The sequence below is a fragment of the Lonchura striata genome, chromosome Z (genome assembly GCF_050655825.1).
Source record: "Lonchura striata isolate lonStrDom1 chromosome Z, ASM5065582v1, whole genome shotgun sequence".
NCBI classification, from domain to species: Eukaryota; Metazoa; Chordata; class Aves; order Passeriformes; family Estrildidae; genus Lonchura; species Lonchura striata.
This window is the reverse complement of record NC_140740.1, coordinates 37,752,152-37,758,807: the sequence shown is the minus strand read 5'-3', so window position 1 is coordinate 37,758,807 and position 6,656 is coordinate 37,752,152. Positions and strand designations below refer to the sequence as shown.

Below are 6,656 nucleotides of genomic sequence, written 5' to 3'. Positions count from 1 at the left end.
GTATGTATTTGTTCTTATCACTAAGGGAGTACCTTTTCTTGCTCTACAGAGTCATCAAGATATAACAAATGCAGCACAAGCAAATTGTGGAACTTCTTTTCCTAATGCATTCTGCTGGTCATTTTCCCATCTCCTTTTCTTTCTAGAAACACATATTTGAGTAATGAAACTGTGTGGTCCTTACTGAAAGTATAACCTATCTTAGCTGAAACCTTTAGAAGAGAAATGTAACCAGGAATTCATCACAGATGCTACACGGTGTTATAATGAAATCATGATATGAAGGATTTAGTTGAGATAATTGCTGTACTGGTGATTATGTCAATTTGCTTTACTTGAGTTTGCTCTGATACCAAGGGGTTTGCTGCTTTGGAGCTACTGTAATGAGAAGTTGCATTTGACCAGAAGCTTTCTCAAAACTGACTCCTTTCCTCCTTCCTTCCATCAAATGACATATTCTGCTGAGGCAAAAAGAGAATTTCTGCACTGCTGTGCATTGTTAGCTGTGAGAAGATAGGATATACACCTGGACATTTTTTTCTCTGTCACAGCAAGTACATTGGTGAAGGACATCTGATAATGACATCTTCCAATTTCTCCTGCTGAAGTAGAAACTAGAGCATTTACTGCTGAAATAGTTATAGGTCAAACTCTTCTTTGCAAGGACCTTGTAACAGCCCCTTGTCTTTAGGTTTTGTTTTGGTTATTTTTTCCTTTGAGAAGACAGTCAGTAGAATACAGTGATTCTACTCAATGGGTTTTATGAAGTAAATTGTGTACTATGCCTGGTATACAAGCATGAAATATGCAAGTCATTTTGTGTTTCAGAAAAGTAACTTAGGAGCTAGAATTTTTTAAAAGTGTTTTATTAATTGCTATTGAAGTATCAAATAAAGAAAAAAGTAGATCACTCATAATTTTCAACTTATTTTTTCATGTCTGTCCTACCTTTGATGCACCACAGTGTAAAGCCACAATACTCTGACAAGGACCACAAACTTGGACTGGCATGAGTCATGCAAAGGGCAACTATAACAGTTGTTAAATATACTAAAGAACATCACACAAAACTGAATGGTGAGTAGGATTGGAAGAGTATTATATCTATATTGGCTTGACTGTGTTGCTTAGGTCTTCTTTTAGGTTTCAGGATCTTCAAGGAAAGGGATGCCACAAACTCCACAGATATTTTGTTCCACTCTTTTGCAACACTTATAAATGTCAAATAAATTTTCTTTATATTGAACTTGAATTTCCCCTGCTCCTGCTCCAGGCTGTGCTTGTTACCTCACATAATGAGAAGAAACTTTATCTTCTTTAGCTTTATCTTCTTTATTCTTCCTCATTCCTCAACAACAGAAGAATCGCACTTCACTAAGGTTGAATAAACCCCTATGTCATCCACATGCTCCAGCCTTGACCATCATGGTGAACTACACTGAGATCACTCCTGTATGTCAGTATCTGTCTTGTGCCAAATCTAGGACCCTGCACTGTTCAGGTAATCTCACTGATGCTGAAAAACAGAGCAGCATCAGTGCCTTACCCTGCTGCTGTGGCTGTGCAAGTGCATCCCAAGATTCAGGGCATGCTTTGCTGCCCAGGTGCACTTCTTCTTGGGAAGAGATTGCTACTTCCCAGGAACTTGCTGCTTCTCAGTACCTTTTCTGCAGAGCTGTTTCTGCTCAGTGAGTCCTAGCTTGTCCTGCTGTAGGGGTGAGTACTTTTCAGGACTTTGTGAAACTCCGTAAGTAGTTCATCCCTATGAACTGCAGCTCATTTCTTCTGCCTGAATGAATTCCACTAAATAACAGTTCTACTCTCCAGCACATGGTACTCCTCTCAATATTCTGCACCCCCAATCACTGTTGGCACTGCCTTGATGTCCCTCAAACAGGAAATGAAGGCACTAAAATGCTTTGGACTCAGTATCAGTCTCATAGCAATGTCACTCTTAACCATCCACTATTTGAACATTGCAACACTGATTCCCACCCTTTAAGCACCTTTTTCCAGAGCATTTTTTTCTGACTGTTTCTTGTCTGTACTCAGCCTAGAAATTCCCTTGGCTACAAGGAGTTTTCATGTGATCACGCCAAGGGCTTTGTTAAAGTCAAAGTGTACAACATTCACTTTTGTCCCCTTGACTCTGTCAAGCCCCCAGAAAATACTCTGTCAAGTCACCTACCACAGAACCGGGTCGGGATTGCCCTTGGTAGATTTCCATCAGCACAAGGCCACTGTGGCTTCCAGAATAAAGGTCTGGTAGCACCATGTGAGAGCAAAGCAATTCCAGGTTACTCTTGGTAAAGAGATAATGAGATAATTAGCTATTTCTTAGACAGTAGCACATGGAAGCAATAAAAGCAAGAATTTTTCTCAAGACCAGTTTTGTACTTAAATGGGACACCTCTTTCATGGCTTTTTTTTTTTTTTGTTTTTTTTTTTGTTTTTGTTTTTGTTTTTGTTTTTTTTTTTTTTTTTTGTAAATGAACAATTATTTTTATAAACCCTAGATATTTTGAAAGATAATTATTGAATGTTAAACTGGAACAAATTCTGCTCTCTCAAGTTTCTGGAAATGAGTCTGCATTAGAAGAGTTTGTATGCCCCATAAGAGGCTATTAGGTCAGTTGACTCTGACACATCTCAGCTGATTTCTCCCAAAGCCTAATAACTATCTCATGTTTGTGCTGATTTTAGAAATAATGTCAGTTTTAAGTCACCTTAAATGGGTGGCTTTCTTTCCATTCTGTAAATGGGTTATATATGATGTGAAAAAATATTTTCATTGTGTATTGCAGTCTCTGTTAAAGTACATCCTTATTTTTTATTGCTTTGTTTTTCAATTAAAAGAGCATTAAGTTTCCCCTCACTTTAGATTTGATTATGAGGATTTTATCCTTTCCCATCCATATGCATCTTAATGGACAGAGGTTCAGCATGATAAGTAATGGTTGTGTGGTTACCTCTGAATTATGTTTATGTCATAAATATAGAAGGATAAGAAACCCATGATAATATCTTTGGTGGAAAGTAGCTGGCAAGGTTGTCTGTGAAAAATAGGGAATCAATGCCTATGTTTCTTTCTGTCCCTACTCTGCTGCAACCCTATGTATTTGGAGGAAATGATTCTGCAGCCTCTCTAAGCTACTTGTGTTCCTTCTGAAGGCAATTAACTACTGCTGTCAGATTTGAGTTCCCAGAAGGGCTGGTGCAGTGATATTTTATTAATTAAATGCTTCAATAAAATGTGTAATGAATTGCATTGTTTCATTATACAGAAAATCCTCTTGGTTGCTAAGGGTGTATATTTCTGTAGTAAGCTTATACTGAGGGTAGCTACTTCACTAAATATCCCTTTGTAAGTAATGTGAATATTTATTTATTTATTTGCTTATTTATAAATGCAAATGTAACTTTTTAAAATTGCTTATAGATCTCAGATTAGTAAATAATTTGATCATCTATCTTATCTATAGCTTAATCAGGAGGTCTCTGGTGCTGAACTTTGCATAAATGTATGAGTAGTGTCTTTTTTTTTATCAGCTTGGTCCTTTCTTCAGTTGCTTAATATTTCTCTACCAAAGGGAATTCAGGTTCCTGAACATCTTCTTGCTTACTACACCAGACCTGACCATATCAGGCCTCTTTTTTCTAGAATTAAGTGGTAGGGGTTACTTCTCCCCATTACTTTGATCCAGTAGAAAACACAAAATTAAGAAGAAAGAGTGATTCCTACTCCACTGGAAATCTGAAGGCTACAGCTAACCACCAAGTTGCTATTTTCTCTTTCAGTACCTAATTAATATTTCTTGTGGTTAGGTTAAATTCACCTTATTTATATAGGCACATCAAGGAATCACCCTCTACTTTTGGGGCAAGTACTGGGCATGATATCTATACCTTGGTTGGGACAAGAACATAAATCATTTCTGCATCAAAAAACTTTATATGATCTAGTCACTGAACAATTCTTGTGCTGCTGAGTCCATGTGCTGTGACACTGTTGAAGTGCCACTGTTCTGAACTAGAGAAGACAAGATTTAGGCAAACCCTGAAGTTACACTGCTTAGCTGCACTGGACTTTTTCAAGGTGCAATTTGAAATATTGCTAGACAATCTCACTCAGGCTGCCTTTCCCATGAGGACTGGACCACTTTAATCTTTTAAAGTCTGAGTCTGGTCTTTGTCTTTATGATCGTGTGATTTGTATCCAGCTGCTGATTACGTGGAATGAAAGTAAGAGGAATCAGGAATAAGTCAGGCATTTGAGAAATATATACAAGATGTACAAGAGCATCAACATAGGCAGATGCAGACAACATCAGACTCACCACTTTTTCATCCATATCTAAAACTCAGTAGGTGACTTATGATGAGCTCCATTTTATAGACTATTCTAAAAATTACACTGGAAGATCATAGTAACCATAACTTTATAATGTATAAATTCTGATTTAGCAATATTAAAGAGTTTTTTGTCATCCTCCTGTCTGAATAATTATGGCTTCTAATGATTTTCCCTTGAAAACTGGAGAGAGGTGCATTCTTTTGTATAGAAAAAGTCACCAGATGATAACTATATACCTATGATTTAAGTGGCTTTTATTTTTTGGCAAAAATAGTGGAAGATCCTTTTTTTTTGTTATTATTTTAATTGCTTTTTCTTCCAAGAAAGAAATTTAGTAGTCCCATTGAGTTTATGCACATGGTTCTCTTTTTTCTCACCAAATATGTTGTATCAGAATGAGATATTTTTAGCACTGTAGGATCAAGTCTGTCATTTTTTATGCTTGGCTTCCAAATCGGAATGGTTATGTATTGTAAAGTGTAGACTGCAATTCTAGCTTTGTAATACTTTTTCACCAGTATTTTTCATTGGAACAGTTTCAAATATCATACTGTGTATGCAATGGAATTAGTGTAAATGATAAATATTGCTGAAATTTCTTCAAAACTCTTAAAACTACTTTTTTTTTTTTTCATTAGTACATGTTACCAAAGGCTAAATATCCAGCTGTGTTTTACAATCAGCAATCTTCTGAATGTCTTAGAAACAACAGATGTTACAACATAGTTTAAAAGGAACCTTAGTGCAGAGGTGTAGTGGAATGCACTTTATTAAAGTCTCCAGAAAGAAAACACAAAAATAATGTAAGAATTGTACGGAGAATACAGCACATCTGGGAGAGGTCTAATTTTCAAATGGAACATGTTTTCAATGGCAACTGTATATTCAGCATTACATCAGCAGTAAAATTAGAGATGGAAAGGTCCCTTAAAACTGCTTAGGTCATCTGAAATACCAGGTCAAATCTTGCTTGCTAGTTTTTGTTTGGGAGGGGTTCTCTTTCTCTTTCTCTTTCTCTTTCTTTCTCTTTCTCTTTCTCTTTCTCTTTCTCTTTCTCTTTCTCTTTCTCTTTCTCTTTCTCTTTCTCTTTCTCTTTCTCTTTCTCTTTCTCTTTCTCTTTCTCTTTCTCTTTCTCTTTCTCTTTCTCTTTCTCTTTCTCTTTCTCTTTCTCTTTCTTTCTCTTTCTCTTTCTCTTTCTCTTTCTCTTTCTCTTTCTCTTTCTCTTTCTCTTTCTCTTTCTCTTTCTCTTTCTCTTTCTCTTTCTCTTTCTCTCTCTCTCTCTTTTTCTCTTCGTGTCACTAAAGGACACATGAAAACACAACGTGAGCCACTGCTATTGCAAAGGTGAAAAAGAGGAAGTTTATTTTCTGACTCCAGCATTTCTACTTTTCCAAAGGTGACAGTGGATTGGAGAGTGAACGTGACACCTCTCCAATGACACTGGACAAACTACTAGTACATCAAATTTCTCTGCCTTTATGAAGGAATGCAAAATAATAGGTTGTTTACAGAAAGTTGTGTGACAAAGTTCTCTACAAGAATGTAAACTCAGAAGTCTTTAGAAAATCTTAAGAATCAGGGCAACACTTTCTTTTTCTTTCTTTCTCTTTCTTTCTTTCTTTCTTTCTTTCTTTCTTTCTTTCTTTCTTTCTTTCTTTCTTTCTTTCTTTCTTTCTTTCTTTCTTTCTTTCCTTTCTCTATCCTCTCTTTTCACGTATTTAAATATTTTTTTTTCTTTCTTCTAATATGAGAGATTCACAAGTAGAGTCATGGAAATTGATAACTGTTATGATCAGAATTACTTCCCATGCAATACAGGACTCTATCTCCTGCATTACTGGGAAACTACTACTTTTCTATCAACAATGATAATTGTATCAATTCTTTCAAACCTTTTCTTGTTTCTTTGAAGACTGGAAAAGACAGAATGCTATCATATTTCAATAATACAATATGTAGAACATAAAGTGATAAATTTATATTTGTCAGTTGTAATATATAGCTTGTCATGTTGAATTATTCCTGAGATGATTTTGGCTTAAGCATGGCTCCATAATTTTATGACACAATCTACTTAGGACTCTAAAGGTAAACATTTTGATATGAGGATTTCCACTACAAAAATGAGTTTAAATTACATTACTTATCATCACAATTACAACCTTGGTAACATGGTGTTGATTTTATTGCATAGTATGCCTTTGAGAACCCAAATATATCTGCAGGTATTATTGACATTTACATGCCACATATTGTAAATCCCTTGTTATTACAAAAGACAAAACCCCGTATAATATGACAC

The 6,656-nt window shown here is 35.7% G+C and overlaps 1 protein-coding gene across 12 annotated transcripts in view; it reads left to right on the top strand.

The window, feature by feature from the left end:
* Positions 1-6,656, top strand: part of LINGO2 (leucine rich repeat and Ig domain containing 2) — a 487,462-nt gene that overhangs the window by 276,194 nt on the left and 204,612 nt on the right. The gene's annotated exons all lie outside the window — the stretch shown is intronic.